Source organism: Mauremys mutica, chromosome 9 (assembly GCF_020497125.1).
Source record: "Mauremys mutica isolate MM-2020 ecotype Southern chromosome 9, ASM2049712v1, whole genome shotgun sequence".
Classification (NCBI taxonomy): Eukaryota; Metazoa; Chordata; order Testudines; family Geoemydidae; genus Mauremys; species Mauremys mutica.
Genome location: NC_059080.1, coordinates 101,360,474 through 101,386,153, shown reverse-complemented (window position 1 = coordinate 101,386,153; position 25,680 = coordinate 101,360,474). Strand labels below are relative to the sequence as shown.

The 25,680-nt window shown below is 50.1% G+C and overlaps 1 protein-coding gene across 3 annotated transcripts in view; it reads right to left on the bottom strand.

Annotated features, from left to right (window-relative positions):
- The window catches only part of TP63 (tumor protein p63), a 202,791-nt gene that overhangs the window by 162,360 nt on the left and 14,751 nt on the right, over nt 1–25,680 (bottom strand). For all 3 annotated transcript variants that reach the window (XM_045031032.1, XM_045031034.1, XM_045031035.1), the window contains exons 2-3: nt 2,974–3,097; nt 2,684–2,860 (exon numbers count right to left, since the gene is read on the bottom strand). The gene's annotated coding sequence lies outside the window, so the exon portion shown is untranslated. The remainder of the gene's footprint in view (nt 1–2,683; nt 2,861–2,973; nt 3,098–25,680) is intronic.

Below are 25,680 nucleotides of genomic sequence, written 5' to 3'. Positions count from 1 at the left end.
TTCTATTTAGAAACAACAAAAACACAGAACCCCACAATGGCATTTTTACAGTCATTTTTCAGAGCCAAACCTCATAAGTGCCTATTGTTTTCGGCATAATGGGTCCTGCTTTCTTTCCTCCCGAATGATCAAGAGATCTAGGCAGCCACGGGGAGTGAGGAACAGGCACAGATTTCAATCATCTACTATGTAGCCTCAGAAACTTTGTCACAAGAGTTTGGGTAATGGTTAGAAAAGTGACTAAGAACCAACAGCTTGTCTTGCTAAGTGCACTTTTCCTGACAAAAATCCAGGGTCTTGTTTTTTCTTGTCTTGGCTGTCAGTACAGTGGAGCCATTACGGCAGTGGATGTGAGCCATATTTCATTTAGCATTTTACACCACCAAAATAGCATCTCTATCCCACGTGGTGGTTGGCAGTGGTGCTGGCGGCCGAAAGATGAGGCGCTCAGCATGCCTTCCAGCTCCCAGGCTGAATGTACGGAGCTAGGTCACCTCGCTTTCTCCAGAGTCCCTTGAGCAGCAAGTTATTCCCGGTCCCTTTCCTGACACCAGCTCAGTGCGACTGCTGAGCTCTGCTGCTCAGATCAGGCCAACCCTCCACCTCCTCATTAATTTTGCAACAAATTTTTATACTTTTCATTTATCCCCTAAAAAGCAGCCTTTATCCTTCGGGCGGGACTGTGCTGCCTACAGGAACCCAGGGCCCCTCTTCTCTCCACTGATTCCAGCTTTTCATCTCTAGGCTGTGGCCTGGGTCAGTAGTGAACAAAAATCACTCCACAGTGGCCCACCGTATCTGGATTAGGTTACCCGTCTTAATACAGTTCCCAATAGACAGGTGTCGAGAGCTCTGTTAGTCCCCTTGTTGCAGGGCTCAGGACTGCTGGAGATACGAAGTCTCCCGTTGCCCCTGGAGACGGCCATGCCGAGGCCTGGCTGGGCACACAGGCAGGCTAGGGAGGAGGATGGGGAAAGTTTAATCCAGTGTCCATCTCCAGATGTCACAGAAGCAGCGTTACAAGCTACACAAAGAAAGTTATTCCCCCCCAGGGGTTCTTCCTCTCTTGGTATCTAGTCACATGCCCACACCCCTCTTTGGCTCTGCCCTCGCTGGTAGCCTAAGCTCCCCCCCTGGCCTTGCTGGGGTTTAGCCCTCCAGCCAATCCAGCGGGAGGCCCCTAAATAACAGCTCACCCCCCAGCACAGGGCCTGCAGTCCACCAGTGTTATATTGCCCCAGCCTTTTCCTTCTGGCGTCACTTTTCCTCAGCATCCTTCTCCATCCGACCTCCCTGCAGACCTTTCCCCACAGCCCCTGCCCTGGATACTTCTCTCCCCCGCAGTGTGTGCACACATCTCCTCCTCCCCCCACTCTCTTCTCTCCCTGAGCAAAGAGCAGCTCGTTCTGTAGCTTGGCCACCATGGGATTTCTGTCTTATGCAGTCAGGGGGCATTCAGCTCAGTCACTCTGGGGAGAATGCATCTCCTAGAAACCCCTCTCCCCTGAAGGGCCAAACCTCCAGAAAAGGTGGGCTGGCAGCACCTCTCCTAAAGGGGCCAGTGCCCTCTGCTACCCTTGGCTATGGGAATGCAGGGTTGGCGAGAGTTAGCAGCTGGGCTTCTGTCCTCAAGCATGAGCACTGATATCTACCCGACTAACATTATAACCTGGCTCGTATAACTGCAGAAAGGGAGTAATCCTGCGTTGATTCCCCGTAAACTCTTACACCATTGCTGCCTGGGCTCCTGTTCTTAGGAGAACTATGGGGTTTAAAGTTCCAGGGATGTTGATCCAGCCCCTTTCACCAACCCTAGATTCCCTTTAGAAAAAGCGTATTAGGAGTAGAAAGAGGGAGATTAGCCTTTCATCATAAGCTTGAGTCAGTGGAACAAGGGAGAGAGAGAGAAAGGAAGATCCCATGCAGCCTGACCCTTAGTGACGCTAGCTGAATTCTAAGAAATTCATATCATAACAGGCAAGTACAATAGGCAACCTTCTCACCCCAGGGCGAACATGAAACCTAGAAGATTCCCTGAGTAGTTGAAGAACACAATGGGAAAGAGGTTATGAAGCCAGTTGCCACTTTGCAGTATAGCTCAGATCCAGGAGGAGCGAGCACCAGAACTGTGCGCAGTGCAATAAGAAAAAAAAAATCCCACCCCTGCTACACTGCAGCCCTTTGCTCCCATTTTGTAGTGTTACCTCAGAGGAGGAATATCCAATTACTCTCCTTGTCAAAACCACACACACAGTCAAACCATGTCAAGCGGCTGGACGGTCTCACCACACTCATCCCCTCTGCTCTGATTTTCTAACTCACTGTCGGCAAAGCTGAAGGAACAGGTTGGGTTGTGGCCAAGCTTGGCGTAAATCTCAGAGACTTGAAGCGCACAGCAGTCCAGGGGCACAACATAAGCTGATGTGCAAATTACTGACTTGGGAGGAGGGCAGCGCGGCATGAACACAGCAGAGAGTTAACCAAATTTCTCAGAGCTTTAACGTGGCTGTTCTAGTGAACGTTCAGCTCTAGGTTTGTGAAATGGATGAAAGTCCAGTTTAAATTGAGTCTTGTCCAAAAAAAATGGGCAAAAGTCCAGTTTGGGTTGTTGCTGCTTCTACCTGAACCAGTGTGCCCATCCCTAAAGATGTTACCTAAGGTGTTACCTTTGCTGAGTCCTCACCTGCTGGCTTTTAAGGAGGGCAGAAAGGCTCGAGGAACACCAGCTACACCATGGCTTATAAACCTGTAAAACACGTTTCCTGGCAAGGATGCAGAGTCGCGTCTTCAGAGGCCTTGTGGTTTATGCAGGTTCTAGTCCTCTGGTGGTGGGAGTTGATGTTGTCATTGGGAGACAGTCCTGAACGGAGGAAGCAAAGAAGAAAAAATAAGTCAAGACCATAACACACGAAAAGGACATTTTGTCAAGCAGACAAAAGCCGCGATGAATGGGGGGAAAAAAATATGACTCACTCTTTTCACATGGCTTCTGTCTGCCCCAGATCCGAGGTGGTAGTGGAATAAGTCATTGCCATTGTGCTGAGCTGCTCTCTGTGGGTTGTGTCAGCTGTCACAATTGTCTGTGTTGATTTAAGTTCTGTTTGTAAGATACAAGCAATGAGCTGAGGGAACTCCAACCACGGACTTGAGCCACTCGGAGAAACAAGGAAGAGGGTTTGGGAGTTACAGTATTTTGCTTTTGTCATTATTCATCCCTAAGATAAACAAACAGTCTATAGTTTTTTCCTAGGTGACGGCCTATTAACTCTCTCATTCCCTTGCCCTTTTCCCTCACGAGACTACTTCGGCAGAACCATACTGCAATCCAGTAACACAGCCGCCGGGCACGTCCTAGGTTAGCAACGCCATGCAGTATGAACTCGCTGAGTGACATCATGCCGTGCAATATATGTCTCCAAGCACTGACTCCTGCAAATTCATAGGCCACCGTGCAAGTGTCTTAGTGACAGATGAACATCGAAAAATTGGGGGATACAGTTCAGACAAGCACCAGAAAATGGGAAGGAAAGAAAAAGGAGCGAGAAAAAGAGACTCTGACAAGGACTCCAGTATGAGAAGCTCACACACCTCTCTAAAGAAGAAGCCACTTGAAAGTTAGTCCAGAAACAAGCCTGTATGTGAAACCCTAATACCACAGCAGCTGTCTGCAATTCCAGCACATGGGGAGTCTAGCTCGTCCCTTTCTAGACTCCAGCAGCCAGCTTTGGGGAGGGGAAGGAGGAGTTCTGAAGGGGAATCACCCACAGCTGTTTGACAGAAAGGGCCAAAGTTTTCCCCACAGACACTAGCCCTCCCCCGCAGCAGGTTACGTTTCTGAAGCCAGGGTCACCACATACTGTTTCCCCCCCTGACTCTGAGTCACTTTCAGAGTCTATTTCTGTTGCATTCTCTCCAGCTGGGATGTATTGCAGATGGGACTGGAATTAGATAGGGCACAGGTGCTGCCACCTGCTACGACTTCTGTCATTCTTGTTCGCTGCAGCATTAGCCCTTATTCTTTAGGGACGCTATTTATTCATCGGGGGCAAGACGGAGAAGGGACAGTGACTCTTGGATGGAATCTCCCCCGGCCAAGGGATGAATGAGCCAAAAGAGTACTAGGCTCCCCATCCCCTGATCAGCATAGATACCCCATGTGCACCGCTAGGGCCATCCACTAACATGCCACTGGAATCGGGGTCACCCTGGGATGTGCTCAGCACAACAGATCGGAAACTAGATCAAATCTCAGAATTTTCGTTTTTGTTTCACATTGACTTTAAACCATTTCATTTTCAGTTAAAAAAAACAACCCAACACATTGATTGGAAGCAAAATTTTTCATTTCAAATCAACATAAAAATTTAGTTTCAAAACATCAAAACGTGTACAGTATCATTCCAGTTATGTAGGAATATCAGACTTCCCCGGGGACCCCTCAATAAGCTGGGTGCACGGTGGGTGCTGAAAGCCTGGTGCTGAGTTCTCACATCATGCGTTTCACCTGGAGATCACCAAGTGCCGTTACAAAAGGAGCCCGAGGGTCACGGCCCCATTTTACAGATGGGGAAGTGACCTGGCTAGGCTGACGCTGGGAGTGAGCAGCAAAACTGGGAGTAGAAGCAACGTTTTCTGATTCCTAGTCTGTGCCCAGGCAAGCCACAGAAACCCTTTCTGTCTCAGAGCTGTGTGAATCTCTCCTAAGCAGGCTCAGAGGGCAAGGATGGGCCGGTGATTAAGGTACGAGCCAGGAGTCCTGAGTTCAAGTCCCTGCTCTACCACAGACTTCCTGGATGACTTACTCTCTCTGTGACTCAGCTCCCCATCTGTAAATTGGGGATAATAGCAGTGCTCTGAAGACAAATACACGAAGCAAGGACGCTACGGTGAAGAGGGGTCATATGATAGAACTGATGGGAGTCTTTTCTGGTTTCACTTTGCTCAGGATCATCTTCTCCTTTCCCCCTGCCCCCAAAATGCTGCTTTCAGTTTCAAACTTAACTAAATCTAAAGTCGGTTGCAATCATCCCGGTTCTTGTGCCTCCCTCCTGAAGATACGTGCCAGCTCCTCACTAGAAACTGGGCTTTGATTTGCTCTAAATGCCCGGCCCCCTTTCCTAGGAGCCCAACAGAAACATGGGGGATTGTGCTGTGTGGTTTTGGTCCATTAGGTATTTGGGGCATTGGGCCATTACCCTGTTGCAGCAGCGCAAGACATCAATGCAAGGTGCTGAGGGTGCATCCCGGTGCAGGAAGTGCCCTCTGTATGGTGGGGGGAAGTGGGGAGGCACGCTGTGGGTCTGGTCTCATCTCACTTGCATTCATTTTACGCCAGTGCAACTCCTGATGTAGAGCAATTTGGAGTGTCTCTTGGTTTAGCCCTGTGTAAAGGGGATCAGAATCTTAGAGTCCTAGATTGCAAGGCCAGAAGGGACCATCGTGAGCCTCGAGTCAGGCCTCCCACAGGGCGCAGGCCAGATCATTCCTAGAGCAGATCTTTTAGAAAAGCATCCAGCGGAGCCCCCACATGAGCTAGGCTGAGAATAGCATTGACAAGGCATTCAAACCTGGAGCCACGATCAATTTAGATCCTGCAAAACCCCGTCCCCTGGCAGAAGCTGCTACTCCCTGGAGACTTAATCCAGGGATTCGGACGGAACAGACCAGCACCACCCTGGAGAGATTCTGACCCTGTGTGGGAGCTCAAATTGATCTGATCACTTTACACTGGCCAGGTAAAGATGAATTGAGACAAAAGAGCACACGCATGTTCCCACCTTGAAGTCGGTGGGAGCTTTGCCAATGACTTCCCGAGTATCAGGATCAGACAAAACACAGCAGTCCTGGCTCCTCTGCATCTTGCTGTCTCCACCTCCCCTACCTTTCCTTGAATTGACTAGATTTTCCCCAGCCTGGTTTTAAAGATTCCTTTCACCACAGTCTTTTTCTGAAGCCAGGTATCCTGCCCCGGGCTACACGCCGATCTGATTTCCACTCGGTCCTGTCATACATTACGCAGCACTGCCAGCAGGACCCCCCCGGCTGCCTGCAGTCAGACACTGATGCAATAAATCTTAGGCTCCCTAGAATTACAGATGCAATCTTCATCAGCTTCGCCAAGCAAGGAGATATATTAACAGTGATTAATACTCAACATTAAGAAGAAAAGTTAGTTACCACTCTGGGTGTAATTAAAGTGACCAGATCTCACACACAGGGAACAAATCCCTGAACGCTGACTTCCTCTGCGTCACGCCCCAATCCACCCAGGCCTCGCCTCACAGAGGTATTTCTCTTGTCATCTTAGCCTAAAGCAAACACCTACGCTTTCCATGAGCCGATCGAAGGGGAGAGCCAATCCTGCTAGCGTGTGGCGCGCACAGTCACAGGGGAGCGCAGGTCTCCATCTTTTCCAGGATGCCCTACAACATCACAGGCTAATGCAACAGGAGGACATGGTGTTAAGCTGAGATATTTGTGGGCAGAGGAGGGAGACGGAACAATAGTTCTGTTGCAGAAGCACTCCGGGGAAACTGGACTGGTGACAGCGAGGGAAGGGGACGCTCCTGAGGCCAGATTCTCAGCGGCTCGGAATGGATGAAGCTCCACTGATCGCCAGACCCCGAAGTGGATGGAGCTCCAGGGATTTAGACCAGCTGAATACCTGGCCCCCGGTGCCTAATTTCCAGCCCCCCGCTGATGGGTTTAGGAAGGACTGAAGAGAGAGGGGCCAAAAGCCAGCGGAAATGGTGATGATGGGGTGAGAAATGGAAGCGGCGTGAGAATGGGGAGAGAGGAAGAAAAGTCCCAGTGAACACAATCAAACCATAGTATATCCTGCGTGCCACACCCAGCCGAGGGTATTACATTGGCTTAGCACGGGCAATCGTGTCTCCCTCCAGTGGCTTCCCCCACAATAGCCCCCTACGCTGACAGCTGCGTGACTCTTGTCGTTCAGGTGGTAGAGGCTTGTGTTTTTACTGCTGACAGCCCTGGGTTCAAGGATCCCTGCATCTGCCTGGGTTCATTCCACTAGCTTCTAGCCTCAGAGCATAGTACAGAAATCCCCTCCACGTAGACAAGCTTTGTGAGAGCTGAGGTACCTTGGATTAAAACAAGTGGGTTACATTACGGGAAGAGGGGCCCATGAACTCAGCCCAGCTTGGGACACCCCAGAATAACCTCATTAACCTTTCACTCCCCCATTTCATTAGCAGCCTTAAGTGCCTCTGGGATGCAGCTGCTTCTCCTTCATCTGCTTCTCCCACCCTGATGTGTCATGCTGCCTCGGGTTTCTGGCGAGTCGCCTGGCTGCCTCTTGTGGTTTTCATCCTGCTTACGCTGCACTATTACTGCTCTTCTCTGCACCCCTCCACCCCATGGCGGCAGCAGGAGCTGGTGTCTGCACCCTCAGCTGGTTACACTCCACCACACACCTTGCAACCTCTGTCACAGTCCCATGAGTCAGACAGAGTCCACCCCTCTGGACGCTGCTAGTCTCAGTGAGAGGCTCCCTGTACCCAATGACCCCACAGCCACTGTACCAGCTTCAGCCCTGATGATGCCTCTCAGGAATCTGCCACGCACGTGACCTCACAGGGCACTCAGTGGTTTGGTCCTCCCAACCCAGTCTAGCTGAAGATGGTCTCCAGTGTCCTGGGTGAAGGAGCAGCAGAGGTTGGGCAGATCCTAAATCCTGACTCGCTTGCTTTTATTTAGTTAGGGACAGGCTCTCATCTCAGCTACTGTGTGTAAATCTGGAGTAACCGCCTTTAAACCAGTGGATTTACACCGATGTAACTGAGGGCAAAGCCTAGGGCTTTGTTTATTTCTAAGACAGGTCTTACTGCTGGAGGTCTTCGGAAGCGGTGCCTTAGAAATGGATAGACAGACTAGGTGGATAATGAAGGGATATCCCTCAGCCCTTTCATGTCCTGGAAGGGGACCTAGCAGGACTGTTTCTTCCTCATAAAACATGTGTTAGCTGAACCCAGGAGACTGGGAGTGGTGATAAAGGGGAGGGAAGTACCCCATTGTCAGCACCCCTGGGCTGATGCTCTATCGCTCCCCACTCAGAATTATCACCCATTTCCTACCATACATGAAGGAAGCTGATGAGCAGTAGGTCGTATGCTGGTAAATTCCAAAATCTTTGTGACAACTTCCTGTAGGTTTCAGTAACTGAGAGAGTTACCACCACCAAGCCAGGCAGCAGGAGCTGCTGCCAGAGGAGTGTTCTGGTCACTTTCAGAAGCCACCCAAGATAAGCGCTGACCCACTAACCCCCTCCTGCACCCCAACCCCCTACCCCAGCCTAGAGCCCGCACACAAACTCCCTCCCAGAGCCTGCACCCCGCACCCGCCCTGCACCCAGACTCCCTCCCAGAGCCTGCACCCCCTCCTGCACCCCAACCCCCTACCCCAGCCTAGAGCCCGCACCCAAACTCCCTCCCAGAGCCTGCACCCCGCACCCCCCCTGCACCCAGACTCCCTCCCAGAGCCTGCACCCCCTCCTGCACCCCAACCCCCTGCCCCAGCCCAGAGCCTGCACCCAGCACCCAAACTCCCTCCCAGAGCCTGCACCCAAACTCCCTGTCCCAGCCTGGTGAAAGTGAGTGAGGGTGGGGGAGAGCGAGAGACCGAGGGAGGGGGGATGGAATGGGTGGGGGGGGCCTCAGAGAAGGGGCAAGTCAGGGGTGTGGCCTCAAGGAAGGGGCAGGGCAGGGGGGGAGGCAATGGTCTGTGGGTTTGTGCAATTAGACAGTTGGCATCCCTACCTGGCGGCCATGTGAAAGCTCTGGCTGTGCCGGAAAAGCGCGCCCAGCAGCGCAGCTGGCAGCTCGCTGGGCACCAGCAGGGCAGGCGCAGCACCGCCCAAATGTCAGGCGGACTGTGTTCACGCGGGCGCGGCTTGTGCGTGCGTGGGAGACCACTGACTGTTCTGCCCTGGGGCCCGGAATTGCTGTCAGCGGGGCCTGTCTGTCACTGTCTCCCTGTATGACCTTTGGGAAAGCTGCGTCACTTTTCTGTGCCTCGGTTTCCCCATCAGTAACGTGGATCTAGCCAAACCAGCCTAGTGTGTGATCTCACTGGCAGCTGCCCAGACACCCTCCCAAGTGTAATTCCTCTTGCACAGAGTCCCACTGAGCTCCGAGGGCCTCTGTCTGGGGGTCAGTGATGGCGGGATGAAGCTGAAACTGACTGGTAATTAATCAAGGTTTGGAAAGCACTTTAAGGCCCTTGGGTGAACAGAGCTATATAAAGTGTTTTCTCCCCCGCCCCATCCTCCTAACTATAATAAACATCATTTTGTGCTCATTAAATTCAGAAGCAGATAAGTGACATGTAGTTACACCCATGGAAAATTAATTCCTGAATTTCAGAAGTGTTAATGCATTTGTACGTTTCCGGGAAACTGGAATTTCATGAATAACCAAGTGTCCCATCTCTGATCTCCCTTCCAGGGGCCAGTTTGCTACAGATGGCTTTGGCCTGTCTCTCATAGACCTGAGCACAGAATTCTTCACTATTACTAGGTTACTAATATTAAAACACTGGCCTGCTAGTAGTTTTTAGCTTGTGCTGATAGCCGCTGCAGCATGTGTTGCCAGCTCCCTCCCAGGGGGTCTGCACACGCCGCTGCCAGCAGACACCACCCCTGCAGCTCCCATTGGCCATGGTTCCTGGCCAATGGCAGCTGTGGAGTCGGTGGTCGTGGTGGGGGCAGCTCCCGGAGAACCCCCCCTGCCCTCCCAGGGGCCATAGGGCCGTTCTGGCCACTTCTAGGAGTGACGTGGAGTGAGGGCAGGCAGAAAGCCGCCTTAGCCCTGCTCAGGGGCCCTCCGGGCCCTTTTAAATCACCTGGGCCCCTGGGCAATTGCCCCCTTTGCACCCCCATTGGCGGGCCTGGTGACAGAGATGGAAATAGAATCCAGGAGTCCCAGCTCTCTGCTCTGACCACACTTCCTTCAGGTTTTCCTTTGAGGAATGCAGCCCGTGTAAACGCTGATTCTTCCCAGCAAATAGCAATACTGTAGCCTGTTGCCCGTGCTGACTGTTGAGGGTTTCCATGTATGCTAGAGATAGCACAATGACTGCCATTGCAAGCACACTTGTTAGAATACAAGGATAAGCAGGTTCAACATCAATCAAAGGGAGTCTCTCTGATCAAGGCAAATTACACACGTCCCTTCTCTTTTCATTTAGAAGCTTTAGAGGATTTGGTGTTTGATTTTTTGGGTGAAAGGAAAATTCAGCTAAAATGATCACATGGAAGTGTTACAATAAGAAGTTGTATTTAGAGAGCAACTTTCATCCAAGGGTCCTCAGATAATTCAGAGTACATAAGCACAAGGGAATCACTCATTCCCCATTGAAATGCAGCCACCTCTAGGGTGGAATGTGGCAGCCATTCTGCACACAACAATTTTTAGGAAGGGACATGAACTAATAGCTTCCCCAGCTGAAACCACAGAGTGAATTTAGTAATTATACCAGCGTTGACACCTTTCCTTTTCCAAAAGGAGCTAAAGGATCTTTAGTGACCTTGAATGGTCAGGATTTTGGTTTTATATATGCTCTGCTCTTCTGAAAAATTGGGCCACTTATATTTAGGCTTCATTGTACGCACCCACCCTTTGAAAATTTCCATCTAAATTTAGGGTCTGATCTACTTGGTATCATCTCTCTAAAAATCAAACACAAAGCAAAGTTTAGGTGAAAGAACCAGTCATTCCCATTCAGCAAGGGAACACTCTGCTGTCCTGCCTTCTACCTTCTGCACAGTGCAACTTTCTGCTAGTGCCGCATGTACCACAGTAACTTCACCCTCATTTTCATCTCCACCCTTTTTTCTGATCATATTTAAGAAGAGTCTATTTCTTAGGAAAAGGCAACATGCTCGAACATTCATATTCAGTGAGTCACTAACTAGACTTACAGAGTCCGGAAAACACTGGGGGTGGACTCGCCCTGGTAGAAGTAATAATGTTTTTCCTAATTCTCACTAACAATTCCTTGGCTTTACGCTCACTAGCTAGGCTCCACCTCAGGGCTTTCTGCTTCAAAAATACATAGAAGTTAAAATCTCCCTTAGGCAATGTCTACACTACGAGCTAGGGGTGCGATTCACCAGCTCGCGTACATGTCCTCATGCACTGCAGCAGCGGCAGCATGGGAAAGGACAGAGAAGTCCTGGCTTGGCCATGCTGAGTGGGTCTATACTTGGCCTGGCTCAGCCAGGCCCCCACTGCTAGTATCCAGACCGCTGCAGCTACACTGCTATTTACATTCTTGATAGATCGGTGAGAGCTAGCGCAAGGATGTGTACACCAGCAAGGGAATCACACCCCTAGCTTGTAGTGCAGACACGGCCATAGTAGCAGTAGTAATAGGGCTTACAACTTGTATAGGTTGCAGCCACTAGAGGGCGAAAGGTACTCCAATTTGACATTCCGTCCAGTAGAGGGCAGTAGGACCCCCCCACCCCCGCCTGTACATACGGCCCGTTAAAATTGCCATTTTGAATGGAAGGCACTCCCAAATATTTAGTGTGCTGCAGCTATAGGCGTAGGGTGAACTGCACTTGCAGAAGGTGGGGCAGCTTCGGAGACCCTGATTGCTCTCCGCTATTAACCAAGATGTCTGGCTTCCAGCGGGTCCACTGTCATGGAGGGCATAGCTAGCACATGCATCAACAAGATACAGCTGAGCAGGATGCACGGACTAGGTCAGAAAAATATCTGCTTCACGATAAGCATGCAAGTCATACCAGAAAACCAGACACCCCCAAACGCTACTAGACCCTAAACTACTCTGAACTTTACAGCTCGGACCCCTCCCTTGATCAGTTTTGGATCTGAATGTGCTGCAAAGCTTTCCTGTCCTCCCTCTGCGAAGCCTGGGGTTTGGCTTGGGTCCACGCTTCGTTTTATCACTAGTAAAATACGAGCCACTGGGCCGTCTTTATTTTAAATTTGCATTACATCAAAACCTTTAAAAAGAAGGTGTCGTTAGGCCAGAGAAGCTGGCTCAGCAGCATGCCTCTTAGGTAATAATATCTTTCATATTCTGTAACTTCTGAAATATAGTGATGACATAAACCCCCAGAGTCTCATATTCAGTCACCAAGATACTGCTAGCTCCCATCCCGCAGCCGCCCTGATTGGGCAGAGAGGGAAGACCCTGTGGCCAATGGCAGTCCAATAGTAAGCAAAGATGCTATGTTCAGAAGTTCCGCTTGGATCCATGTGCTGCCTTCCGTAATGCTAGAAAGGGTACCTTGGCAGTTTGGTCACTAGATACATTATAAAAATATCCCACCTAGTAAATGCAGAGCTATGATCCCTGCACAAAGGACACAAAGGGCGGAGGTGAAGCCCTCGCTCTGCTCTGCAGAGGATGTTAGGTCAAATCCGAAGTCAGTACAGCATATGGAAATAGGCCGATGGCGGGGTGGGAGGAAGGACAGAGTAGCCTCAGGTCCCTGCTTTGCTATGGACTTCCTTGGGACCTCTGGCAAGTCACCTCAGCTCAGTTCCCCACCTTAACATGGGGATAAAAACCCTTCCCTAGCTCAGAGGGACATTGCAAGGGTAAATACATGACAGACTATGTGGTGTTCAGATATGACAGTAAAGGGGGGGTGACCCTAGACACCCCCATAAGTGCTGGAACTAGGGATGCTGGGTGTGCGGCCACATCCACGGCTTGAAGTGGTTTCCGTCATAAGGAGGTTTACAGTTTGGTTCAATGGCTCTCAGTGCCCCCACTATACACCTTGTCCCAACACCCGGCACACCACTGCAATAATATTTGTACAAAACATGCCTTGTGAGGTACCACATGAAAGCTAACACGCCCGGGCCATTCACATCACTGTAAAATGCAGGGGTTAACCTTATAGGTGAAGTTCTGAATTCCCTGTGCATGATGTTACTCAAACTGTGTCTTAAACATGCCTAGCCTAGGTAAAGGGGATCAGTAGGTCTGTCCTAGACAAAGGAATTGGGGGGTTACCGCAGTTCACATAAACAAAGCTATCAAGGGTCATCTTGAGTCTGAATGTGAGAGACAGGGAATTGACATGGCTTCTGCACCGCAGAGAGATAGGAGACTGAATCCCCAAGAAGGCCTTTTAGGTCAAAACCAATTCCCTTGGGAATATAGATGGGCAGAGAGAAACTCCATCTTTGGCTTTCTCCTGAGATGACAAGGGAAACCAGCACCTCATACCTCTGTGGAAAGTCCTGACTAAGAGACAGTCAGCTGGGCTGCATGAAGACCAATTGGTGGGAGAAACCATCTTAAACAAAGACTGCCCCTTGCTAGATTCAGTTTTGGGGTTTAGAGGTGTGTGTTCACTTTTATTTGCTTGTAACCATCTCTACCTTTATTTCTTTTACTTGGCATCGCTTACCCTATATCCCTTTGTTAACCAACTACTTTTACTTTTAACACAGCAATCCGATGCTGTGTTTGAATGGAAGTGACTTAACTCCAGTTAATATAGCAAGCTGCGGGTATCGTCTCTTTAAAGGAGCAAACAAACCTTATGATTTCCCTGCGTGGTCCAGGACACTCCAGGACAGATGGTTTGGGGGAAATGCAGGCCTGGGGGTGTGCTGGGGTCACTTGGCCAGTAGTAACCAAGCCTGGTGGAAACCAGAGCGTAGCTGCGATGTAACAAGCAGGTTGCTGGGGTCAGAATCGCTGAACGAGGGCTGCTTAACCTGCAAACATGCAGTGCAGGCTTGGTCACTGGCTTGGAGCATCCAGACAGAGAGCAAACAGCAGCAGAGCATTTTAAGGCACCCAGGGTTACAGGACAAGCTGTGACGCAGCCCCTGACTGATCTGGTTGCACCCCAGAATGTGACAGGAGGCACAAAAGGATCAGAGAGAGGTAGATGGTCTATTTATTTCCTGAAATGGCCAATACTTCCTGATTCGGTCATTAAAAAATAACTATAAGAAAGCACAGACCACAAGCAAGGTGGTGGGTCTGGACTGGACAGCTATTCCAATTCTACGAAATGTATGGATGGTGCTTACTTTGTGCCTGGGCTGAGCCCCGGCACCTCTAGGGTTGGCATGTGAACTATTAAAGTAAAAAAATTACTTGAGCCCCAGCACCTCTTTCATTCCAAATTAAGCCCTGTGTACAGACCAAACATCCCTGTGTTGGGACATTAAAGCAACCAAAGCAGGCTGGGAAAAGAGTTGCTCTGTTTGATTTTGAAAAGGAAAGTTCCCTTTAGACCCTTTCAGCTAGAGACCTTCTGAAAACTGTATCTGGTGAAAGTCTTTTTGAATTACACATACCAGCATCTTTCCCAATAAGTCTGGCACTGGGGTTATAGGTCTAGTGATTAGAGCTCCGATCTGGGAGCCAGGCAAGTGGTTAGTTGTAACTCCAGCTGAGCCGCTGACTCCGTGTGTGACCTTGGGCAAAGGAACATGACATCCGGGAAACTGAGTCAAGACTATCTGGAAAGCTAGGTACGTAACCGCAGGCTAGGACATCCAGCTGCAGCTCCTCCCCCAAGTTAATACAGGTAATTACAACACTAAAAAAAGACTCCCTCAAAATTTAAAACCGAGGATGAACAAAATGGAATGATATTTCTAACACAGGCAGCCCCGGGGCAGACCACAAGACAGATCCAGCTGGTCTGAAAATCTGTCTCCTGCTGTGGCAAGTCCCTGGTGTTTCTGAAGAAGAAATCACTGGGAGTTCAGTGCTAACAAAAAAAAAGTAAATCCGACTCGACACTGATCTGCATTGTTAGGTACCTAAAGAGCTTTGAAATCCTGTCCAAGGTGGAATCGTGCAAAAATAATAACAGTGAACAATCCGATCGATCAAGCCACAGCTCTGGTGCAACGGTATTCAAGACCCCCCGGCATTTTCTTTGTGTGAGCATTTGGTAAGCGAGTTTTTCTTTTGCAAAACCAGTGGGGAGAAGAGAGGAAAGGTCACAAACACTCATGCCGTGAAGCATTCATACTGAAAGTGTTTTTGCGGCAATCCTGAAAACTTCATCGACTTGGGTGTCAGCCAGTCAGGGAGCAGAGACAATCCCATGTGAGGTAGGTGACCAGTCATATACAGTCCTAGCAGCAGCTTCGGACTAGTGAACTCTCAAAACCAGAGTTGTGGCGAGCAGTTTATGAGTAACCAGCAGGCTGGGGTTTGCCCAACAAAGGCTTTGATGAATAATTTCAAACAAAACACATTTGTAAAAATCAGTCTGTCACAGGTGATTTGTGAAGAGATAAAGGGGCTAAATTAGACTTTTTTGTTGTTGTTGCTGGGACTAGCTGACTCAACTGGAGAGGATCCCCAGAAACAGGGAGAGATCTCATCTCATGAGTCCAGCAGCCCAGAGTTCTCAGCACGTTTTTTCCTGCCCACTTCCAAGACATGCAGACCACTAGCAGTCCCCGGACCAGAGACGAAGAACCGCATGCATCATCATAGAATCACAGAATATCAGGGTTGGAAGGGACCTCAGGAGGTCACCTAGTCCAACCCCCTGCTCAAAGCAGGACCAATCCCCAACTAAACCATCCCAGCCAGGGCTTTGTCAAGCCTGACCTTAAAAACCTCTAAGGATGGAGATTCCACCACCTCCCTAGGTAACCCATTCCAGTGCTTCACCACCCTCCTAGAGAAATAGAGTTTCCTAATATCAAACCTAGACCTCCCCCTCTGCAACTTGAGACCATTGCTCCTTGTTTTGTCATCAGGTACCACTGAGAACAGTCTAGATCCATCCTCTTTGGAACCCCCTTTCAGGTAGTTGAAAGCAGCTATCAAATCCCCCCTCATTCTTCTCTTCTGCAGACTAAACAATCCCAGTTCCCTCAGCCTCTCTTCATAAGTCATGTGCCCCAGCCCCCTAATCATATACAATGGGGCAATGATATACCACTCAGGATGCTTCAGACTCTGTTGCAGTGCATTGGATCTGCCACAAAGCAAGGCAAATTTCCCTTTACGCAGCCTTAGCAGGACATGGGAAATGCCTCTTGACCAGATCCAAAAAAATCCTGTGAACGTCCTGGAAATTCTGAATCTAGATCCAGATCTCACGGCTCGTCCTAACCCCAGAGGGGGTCAAGGATCCAAATACTCACAAACTCTAGCTGACTCTGGATCCAGACTTTGTGACTCACCCCATTATAGCATTAGGTGGGTTGTGAAGCTCGATTTAATGGTGTTTGTAGTATTAATTGTTATTAGACACTATTTGCTTTTTGTTAGCACCTAGGGGCATCGCTCATAGACCAGGACCCCATTGTGCTAAGCTCTGTACAGACACAGGACAAAAAGTAGGTCCCTCCCCCAAAGAGCGGACGATCGACGAATAAGACGAGACACAGCATAAGGATGCGCCAGACAGATGGAAAGAACGCAGGGAAGCAAGGAGACAGACGAGCTGAGCAGGATCAGCAGTGGCCACTGGAGCAGTTTGTAGAAACATGCGGTGTAAGAAAGGCTACGTGCACAACTCAGACATTGCGCCACGTGAAATACAAACTCGTAAGCAGGGAAGAACGTTTCCCTGTATCAGGGCTGTCAGTGCTAGTGTGACCCTCACGCTCACACTCGGGGGTAGCAGTAAGGAAGGGCAGCTTTGGGTTGTGACAAAGTTCCTCCTCTACCTTGGTGGGTCCTGCGCTTATTGGCAGATTTGCTCACCTCAGTGATCTTCCCCACAATCCAGGTCAACTCCTCCTGAGTCTGATCAGGAGTTGGGAGGTTTGGGGGGAACCCGGGCCCACCCTCTACTCTGGGTTCCAGCCCAGGGCCCTGTGGATTGCAGCTGTCTATAGTGCCTCCTGGAACAGCTGCATAACAGCTACACCTCCCTGGGCTACTCCCCCATGGCCTGCTCCAAACACCTTCTTAGGTCCTGTGGTGAGGATATTCTCCTGGTGTCTGATAACGCTTGTACTCCTCAGTCCTCCAGCAGCACCACCCTCTCAGCTCCTTGTGCCTCTTGCTCCCAGCTTCTCACACGCACTTCCTCTCCTCTGGCTCCTCCTCACCTGACTGGAGTGAGCTCCTATTTAAACCCAGGTGCCCTGATTAGCCTGCCTTGATTGGCTGCAGGTGTTCTAATCAGCCTGGCTGCCTTAATTGGTTCTAGCAGGTTCCTGATTACTCTAGTGCAGCCCCTGCTCTGGTCACTCAGGGAAGAGAAAACTACTCAGCCAGTGACCAGCAGACTCCTGGACCCCACTGGCTGGCTCTGTCACAGAGGGCAGTAACCACTGGCAGCTTAATGATTACTTCGTAGTGGTTTGTATTCCCTTCCCTTGCTCTGAATATCACTAGTCTATTTTCCCACTTGTCAGCTTCTGTAAAGTCCCCAGGGAGGGATGTTTCCCCTTCACCGCGTTTGGATGTTAGTTGCAATCCCTTAAAGCTCCTTCCAGGTGGTTATTATTATTATTATTGTTGTTTCCTCCCCAGAATTAAAGAATCGGTTTTCATCTTAGACAAAAGCCCCCTCCCAAGCCTGTGGCTGGCAGGAGGGGGGGTGGGAAAAGGGGTGGCTCCTGCTCTCACACAACAAGGTTTTCCAGCCTTGACATTTAAAAAAAAAACCCAAACCTGTTCACAAAGACAATAGATCCAGCTGTTTTATCCTCCTCTGCTGGGTGCAAGAAGAAATACAATTAGCAAAGAAGTCACTACCTGCTCAACAGCATAGTAAACCACAAAAAGACAGCTACAATGGACCTCTAGCACTTGTGCCAAAGGAGCAACTCCCATTAGCTAGCAGCAATAGTAGGTTGTTGACTTCTATATGGAGCGACCACTGTGGGGGTACACAAAACATTGGTACTGTGTTACATTCGAAGACATGGAAAGTCCAAGCAAAATCTCACTAACCCGACTGCCTTACCTAGGATCTGCTGACAAAAGTTAACCCATCTACAAAACATTACACACCACCAGCGGACAACTACAATCCTCAAGCCTGAGCAATTCTTCTGGGTGAATTCCATTGAATAGCACTGAGTTCCGGTAAGAGAGACACCCTCTCTTTTTGCACATAGGTGGAAATAAACCTCCAGAATTTTACAACCAAGGAGGTCTCCACAGCCAGTTTAGAATCAGACACAGACAGCAATATGAAAAGTTAACTATCCAAGATTGGTTAAGTCTTCCCCCCACCCCACATCACTGTGCACCCCACAATGTAACATACAGAGGTAGATTTTAAAGAGAAACAAAACCAAGCATTGGACTTGGAACCCAGCTCTGGATTTTGAACAGCTCAGACTTTGGGAGTGTTCGTAACCCAGGGCTCAGGTGGGCCAGATGTAAAACCGGGGGTGGATGGGAGAGAGGGTACTTGCAAAATTTAGATCTGGGCTGGGATGTGAAATACCCTCTATCTTCACGATCATTTAGATCCATGGCTTTGGTTTGGGTTAGTCTCTAACAGACACATAATCCAGCCACATCTCAGTGATGAAAAGAGAACATTACAGACCACCTGACACAAAAGACCAAAGTGGAAATAAATCTGTGCACTTCATACAAGCTCATAGTCAACGCCCGGGGGCCAGGAGCAGGACTGAAAATCAGAAGCGGCCCTTTGGAGCGGGAACCTTGGCCGAAGGCTGCACGGCCTTTTGGTGACTGCACTGCTGTTGTTTTATCCCTAACCCCAGAAACCACCAACTCTCTGATCCTGTAACTTTGCCCCCATGAGCCGCAATAGGAGACACGTTACGGCCCTGGAGCGCCTTGCGCTGTCACACAGTGAGAGGCCGGATGCGTGGAGAGGCGACCAGCCGAGGGGCTACATGTCCAAACCAGGGCAGCTGCTCACGGCCCTCCAGTCGGTGCTGCAAGCAGAACCGTGACACGCCACTGAGCAGCAGCTAAAGGAGCATGCCGCCAGCAGGAAACACACACTCCATGCCCCTCCGGCAGCCTGGTGTTAATTGCATCAGTATCTTTTACTGTCCAGCAGCCTCCCAACCTCTTTAACGAGCTTGTAAAAAAAAAAAAAAAGAGCCAGTAAATGTGAATTCTGCAGGGAGGCAGGTTTCACCAGGGCCAAAAGGCCTTTTCGCACCCCGAAGAGTGACTGTAACGGCTTCACTGGCTCTCTTGCCAAGGCTGCTGTTTCCAGGAGGGTCACGCAGGGAACACGTGCAGCGACAGCAGGGGGTGAAAGAGGAGAGGAAGGGGAGGAGGGTACGTGGAGGTGCCTGGGCAAGATTGCCATCTGTCAGTCAAGGGGAACAGCTGCAGGCCCCCCCCCCTCAGTGCAAATGAAAGGGAGCCTGGGTAATTCGTGTGTGTTGCTCTCACCACATTCCCCGTGCAGGCTGTCATGGGCCTAGGATTGCGGTGCCCTCATCACTGCGGAGTTCGTTCGCCAGCGCGTCCCGAGTCCCTGGACTTTCTCCTATTCGTCCCCATCTTTCCTGAAATGTGGTGCCCAGAACTGGACACCATACTCCAGTTGAGGGGGTTCCACCCTAAAGCTAGATAGATTCCCCAGAGACTTCAGGTCAGCACCATCTGCACAGAGGCCAGCTTGGTGGTTTGAGCCATCAGAGATACACAGGGCCACATTCAGAAGGGATGTGCCAGGTGGTCTGAGATGTAGGTGAAAGCGAAGACTCAGAGATACACCCGACAGCTGAGAAGAAGGAAAGGCAGAGTGGTCAGGCATGTTTTAATTTGCAGCTTATTACACCCTGCCTTCTATGCTTTTCCAGTTCCACTTTTCTCCTTGGGCTCTGAGTTTTTGGGCCAGTGCTCAGGGCAGATTTCCAAGCACGCAGCACCCACAGCTGGTCACAGACTTTCCAGAGATCTCAACGTGGCGCACTCGGCTGAAATATCTGGCCACTTAGTTACAGGGGTGGCTCTAAGTATTTTGCCGCCCCAAGCACGGCAGGCAGGCTGCTTTCGGCGGCGTGCCTGCGGGAGGTCCCCAGTCCCATGGATTCAGCGGCACGCCTGCGGGAGGTCGCTGGTCCCACGGATTTGGCGGCACGCCTGCAGGAGGTCTGCCGAAGTCATGGGACCAGCAGACCCTCCGCAGGCATGCCGCCGAAGGCAACCTGCCTGCCGCCCTTGTGGCGACCGGCAGAGTGTCCCCCCTGGCTTGCCACCCCAGGCACGCGCTTGGCATGCTGGTGCCTGGAGCCGCCCCTGCTTAGTTAGGTGTCTAACGAGCTGAGCTCTGGAAAAGTGCGACAGCAGGTCAGATGCTCTCCCTTAGGCCTGCTTACCGCTGGGTGCACGACCCATCACCTCGGAGTCTGGTACTCATCTGTCAGTTAGCGGGGGGGAAGAAAGAGAAATCTCCCCCCTGCCCCTTTAGATGAATCCAGACGCATGTACTGCACACTTATCCTTTTCTATCCCAGACTGCGGTCCTTAGTCCCCTCCCATAACCCTTCCTGAAGCCAGGTAACTCAACAAAGCAGGGAATGCAGCAGGGTTAGGACCTGGGGCTGTCAAGCAAGAGAAAATCCATGTTATGGTCCCTAGAACAAAAGAGCTATGAAATGGTCACTCGTCACCATATTCCTCTCCCTGCTCCCTGCCAGGTTCTGCCCACAGACCTCCCACTAACCTCTCCAGGAGTCCCCGAGGTGGGATGGCCCCAGCTTGCAGTCAGTCTAGAGATGGCCCGTGTTTCTTCTTATCTTAGCGCGTAACTGCAGGGCTATTCTTACAGAAAGCCTACGAACAAGGTTTTCAGAAGAACTTGGAGTCGATCTCCTGGAATCAATGGGGCTTTTATCAGTCATCAATGGGAGAGAGTGAAACCAACACTCAACTCCACCTCAAAACACTTAAGCACGCTGAGCCGTTCGCCTGTGTCCTGCATCGGGCTATATAGTTCCACAGGCTAGTCATACTGGGTCAGATTCTGTACCCTGCCTTACAAGTGGCCCCACTGGCTATTCATGGAATAAAGCCCTATTCGCCGTGAGTCAGTGCATCAGAATCCAGCCCCGCTGTACATTTCCTTTGAGCTGTGTGAAGTGTGTTGCCTTTCAGTTCACCAAGTAGCCTTTTATTCTTGTATTACGCCACTTCCACCCAGACTGATTCCTTGGGTGATACAATAAACAGGAAATGATTTGCGTACGTGGGCAGAGACAGGACAAGACAGACAAGCAAGCTGTATGTGGGAGTTTTCCCATCTATGCCACAGGGGAGCACCAGCATTCCCATTTTCACCTTCCAGATGCCGAAGCATCGCAGTCTCCCAGCACCTCTGCTCCCCGCAAAGTTACTGATCTCGCCAGCCCGCTGCAGCCTTCAGCATGGAACTTCCAGAGACTGAGACCTGAGAGCTGACAGGCGCTGGCAGCACAGTAGGGCCCCTCCTGTTATGACACGAGATGGTTGGGAATTTCTCAATGACCCCCTCCTCCCCCCTTGGAAAATGCTGATTCGCCAAACCAAACTTTTTGCACAAATGTAGCGGTTTTGATGACACTTTTGTCTGGAAGGTTTCTTAGGTCCAGGATGGAATTACTGGTCAAAACCAGGGATGGGGGGGGAAAGAGATATCTCCCCCCCTCCACACACACACGACCAATAGTTTGGCAGCTATGCTAATCAGCTGAGATACAGAAAACCCCCATCCTTACGCCTGCTCTGAATCAAGCAGATTAGGATTTGAACTGGGGGCTTCCACAACCTAGCATGTGTCCTACCCGCCAGGCCCTAGAGACAGCCTCTCTCAGCCTCTCCTGTTGGAACTGTTCTGCTTCATATATATATCCATTGTGCCAGCAATAGCAAGGCAGACGCCATAGCGTGGTGCTGAAAGCATTTACCTGGCACATGGGAAGAAAAGAGACTTGAGCCTAGGTTTCTCTGAGAGCCTGAGACTTGCATTCCTGCCACCAAAAGACATTTTTGGAAGGTGTCATTTTTTGTTCCACTGAGGAGCAAAAACTGATTTTGAAACCTTGAAATTTTTTCGAAACCTGAATTCTTGTTTCCCAGCCAGCCCCGGTTGTGGCTGGATTCCAGGAAAACACTGAATTCCCAAGGGGTGCTGTAGTAGTGATGAGTCCATGGCACATCCTTTAATTGAATATGGAGATCTACCTCTCTCATGGAACGGGAAGGCCATTGAGTCCAGCCCCCTGCCTTCACTAGCAGGAGCAAGTACCATCCCTGACAGATTTTGCCCCAGATCCCAAAATGATCCCTCTCAAGGATTGAGCTCACAATGCTGGGTTTAGGGGGGCTATGCTCAAACCACTGAGCTATCCCTCCCCCCAAAAGCAGAAGCAGGTCAATTACACAGAGGTCCTAAGCTAGGGCAGCTGGTAACCACAGCACAGAAGACTGTTTGCTAAATACTGGCTGTGGAAGGGAAAGTAAATGTGAGAAGCTCACAGAATGCAGGCTATGGTACACATTGCTAGGTATCATTGACCAGTAACACGTTATGTATTGCATGGTGGTGATGGCATCGGCCACAACGGGCATGTGACTCAGATCCTTACCATGAAAACACAGAGAGAGAGAGAGAGAGAGAGCTCACACACTGCACATGAGAAATAGCCCTGGAAGGCAGGTAAAATAGCTTTTAAAGAGATTTCCCCACTTGTTGGGATTAAATTTGAACTGAACCTTTTAAAATGCGTTGCTCCATTTCCTCCCCACACCACTTCTGGGTCATGCCAGAAAATATACTTCAATGTAATTCAGTTCAGAAGGAGAGAGAGGGAGAAGGGACTGTTCTCATGAGATGTGTCAACCCCACTTTACAAGTTGAGGATGTTTGTTCACATGGAAGCAGGAATTTTTGAGTCTGCCCATCACGAGGTACCATATTATCTGTAGTAATAGTTAATAATAATACCACCACCCAGCTCTTGTATAGTTCTTTTTATCAGCAGCTTGCAAAATGATTTACAAACAGGGGCAGAGTCATTCTCTTCATGTCACAGATGGGGAAACTGAGGCACAGAGAGGGGAAGTGACTTGCTCGAGGTCACCCAGAAACCCAGTGGGAGAGCTGGGAATAGAACCTGGGGCTCCTGCACCCCAGTTACTAGTATTATTAAGATCCCAGTGGGATTAGGGTCCCATTGTCACAGACACTGGCCCTAGGTAAAATGGACAAAAGTGCCTCAGTGACTTAGGAGTCTAAATGTCATTGATTTTCAATGTGACCTAGGCGCCTAAGTCACTTGGGTGCTTTGAAAATTTTACAAGCCCCCTCCCCCCTTTCCATTCCAACGAATTTACAATCTGAATGGACAAAAGGTGAGTGGAAAAGGAAGTGACCTGGCCAATGTTACACAGTAGGGCAACGGCCAAGCCAGGAAAAGAACCCAGACCTACCAAAATGCTACCCCAGGGTCCTAGCCACTGGCCCACACTCCCTCTCTAAACTCGATGACTTGCATAGAGCAGGGAAAGGCTATGCCCGTCCTTCCTTCCGTGGCACCCCGCCACTGTACTCCATGCGCTGAGGAGTGCTGCAGAGCCCTGCCTGCATTTGCAGCCACTAACCCACACGTGTGGTTGTGACACAAAGTCGCCATTTACCCCGGCAAGTGACTAGGGGGATGGACAGACACACCAGTCGGGTTAGGGTGCATGGAAACATCCTGCTGAATTATTTTCTAGCGGCAGATACCGGCTGCCTGGGCTCACTTGTCCCATCTGAGCGGAGACCAAGTAGCTGTTGGGAAAACAAGGGAGGGCCTAGAAAGGATACGCTCGGATCGGTGATCCTGGCAAGTTTGGCCTGGCAGGTGCTAAGGCTGCCCCTGAAACTCCTGCGCACCCTTGCAGCCCTCTTGTCTGTGGCTGGCCCCTGCACTGGTGCATGAAGGGGAGAAAGCCCATGGAAACTCACCACCCCACCCACACGTTGTGCTTCCCCCACCCCTGCCTGTCCGCACTCAGGGGCTGGCCAGAACCGGAGTCTTTGCATGCCCTTGAGTGCAAGGCTACTGCCTAGCTGGCTCTGCCCGTCTGCCAGCTGCAAACACAGACCTCTCGGGGACTTCCCCACCAGTGCCCCTTACTCCAGAATCGGCCTCCTTGAACTGAGCAAAGGCCCTTCCCCTCCCTTCTTGCTAGTCTCTCCTCGGGGCCTAGCTCTGCCAGGATGCCTATGAGAAGCCTGCCAGTTAACCAGGGCTTGAGGGGCAAATGGAGACAGTTACCGTACGTGTGTATGTGAAAACTGGCTATATTTCAGTGCCTGGTCTCTCCCCCCTCCATCACCCTGTGTACATCACTTGTCTTCTTTGACTGTAAGATCTTGGGGGCAGGGCCTCAGCCTGGGGGCCCAGCACAATGGTGGCTCAATCCTGGCGCTACCACGCTGTCTAACAACAAATGCCCGGACAACAGAGATTATTGGACCCAACCCTGCTTGGGTTCTCCACTGAAGTCAATGGGAGCTTGGCCAGGATCCAGCCCGAACACAGTACATTTTTCTTTATCCACGCAAGCTCTTCTAAAAAGCATCCTACACGAGGCACCAGGCAGCACACGACAAGCTCACGGTGTCACCTTGTTTGAGATCCGTTCGGCTAATCTTTCTGGAAAGTCCCCTCCAGTCCCCTGAAGTCACTGCAACATATACGTGTGTGTGTGTGTGTGTGTGTGTGTGTGTGTGTGTATAAATAAAAAAATGCATCATTGATCTCAGCCACCACATAGGGCCTTATTTGTCAGTGTTCCCCTCCCAGCAGCCTTTTCTAGCCTTGACATGGTGGAGAGAGGGAAGGTGTCACCTGTTGGTGCCCTTGACAGACGTAAGTGTGGGCACACGCGGGTGGGAAGAAGGAAGGAGGGGGAAGTTGCTTTCTCGGCAGCGGTGAAGTCTCCTTAAGAGTAGGGTGACCAGAGAGCGAGTGTGAAAAATCGGGACAGGGAATGGGGGGGGGTAATAGGCGCCTATAAAAGACAAAGCTCCAAATATCAGGACAGGCCCTATAAAATCGGGCCATCTGGTCACCCTACTTAAGAGCCATCGCAACCCCCCTTGACGAAGAGCCTGCCACTGAGCTGGCATTAGACAAAAATAAAGCCGCTTTGGCTGAAAGAGGAATGGAGACATGGGAGGAACTGCGCTGAGCAACAATGCGGTGACATCAGTTGTGCGCATAGCTAGTATCCATGGAAACCTGCTTGTATTAACAGGCACTAGAGCTGGCTGAAATCTCTTCGTCGAAGCACAAAGAACAAGGACTTTTTGACCTCCCAATTTTTTCCCCTATGGAAAATGCTAAATATTTCAAAGGGACATGTTCCAGGTTTTTAATTTAAAAACAAAACCAAAAAAAAATCAAAATCACAAATTCTAACCTGAAACATTTTTGGTTAAAATTTTCAGAGAGATTGAAAATTTCTGTTGAAAAGTTTTTTGTTTAAATTTTTCTATTGAAAATCTGAAAATTTTCCCACTAGAAATTTTGATTTTTTTTTTTTTTTTTTTTTAGAAAATTCTGGCATGTTTCTATCTCCTCTAACATGAACTCAGTTTGCTTCTCCACCATCAAGACCCATGTCACCCATTTCATCCACTCGTTGTTAGCTTCAGTCAAGAACGCCTTAAAGCCAGTGCGGTCTCTTTACCACCTGTGGCATCAAGTGCAAAAAGGCCTCAATAGGTGCTCTAGACACTGCTGCAATACAAAT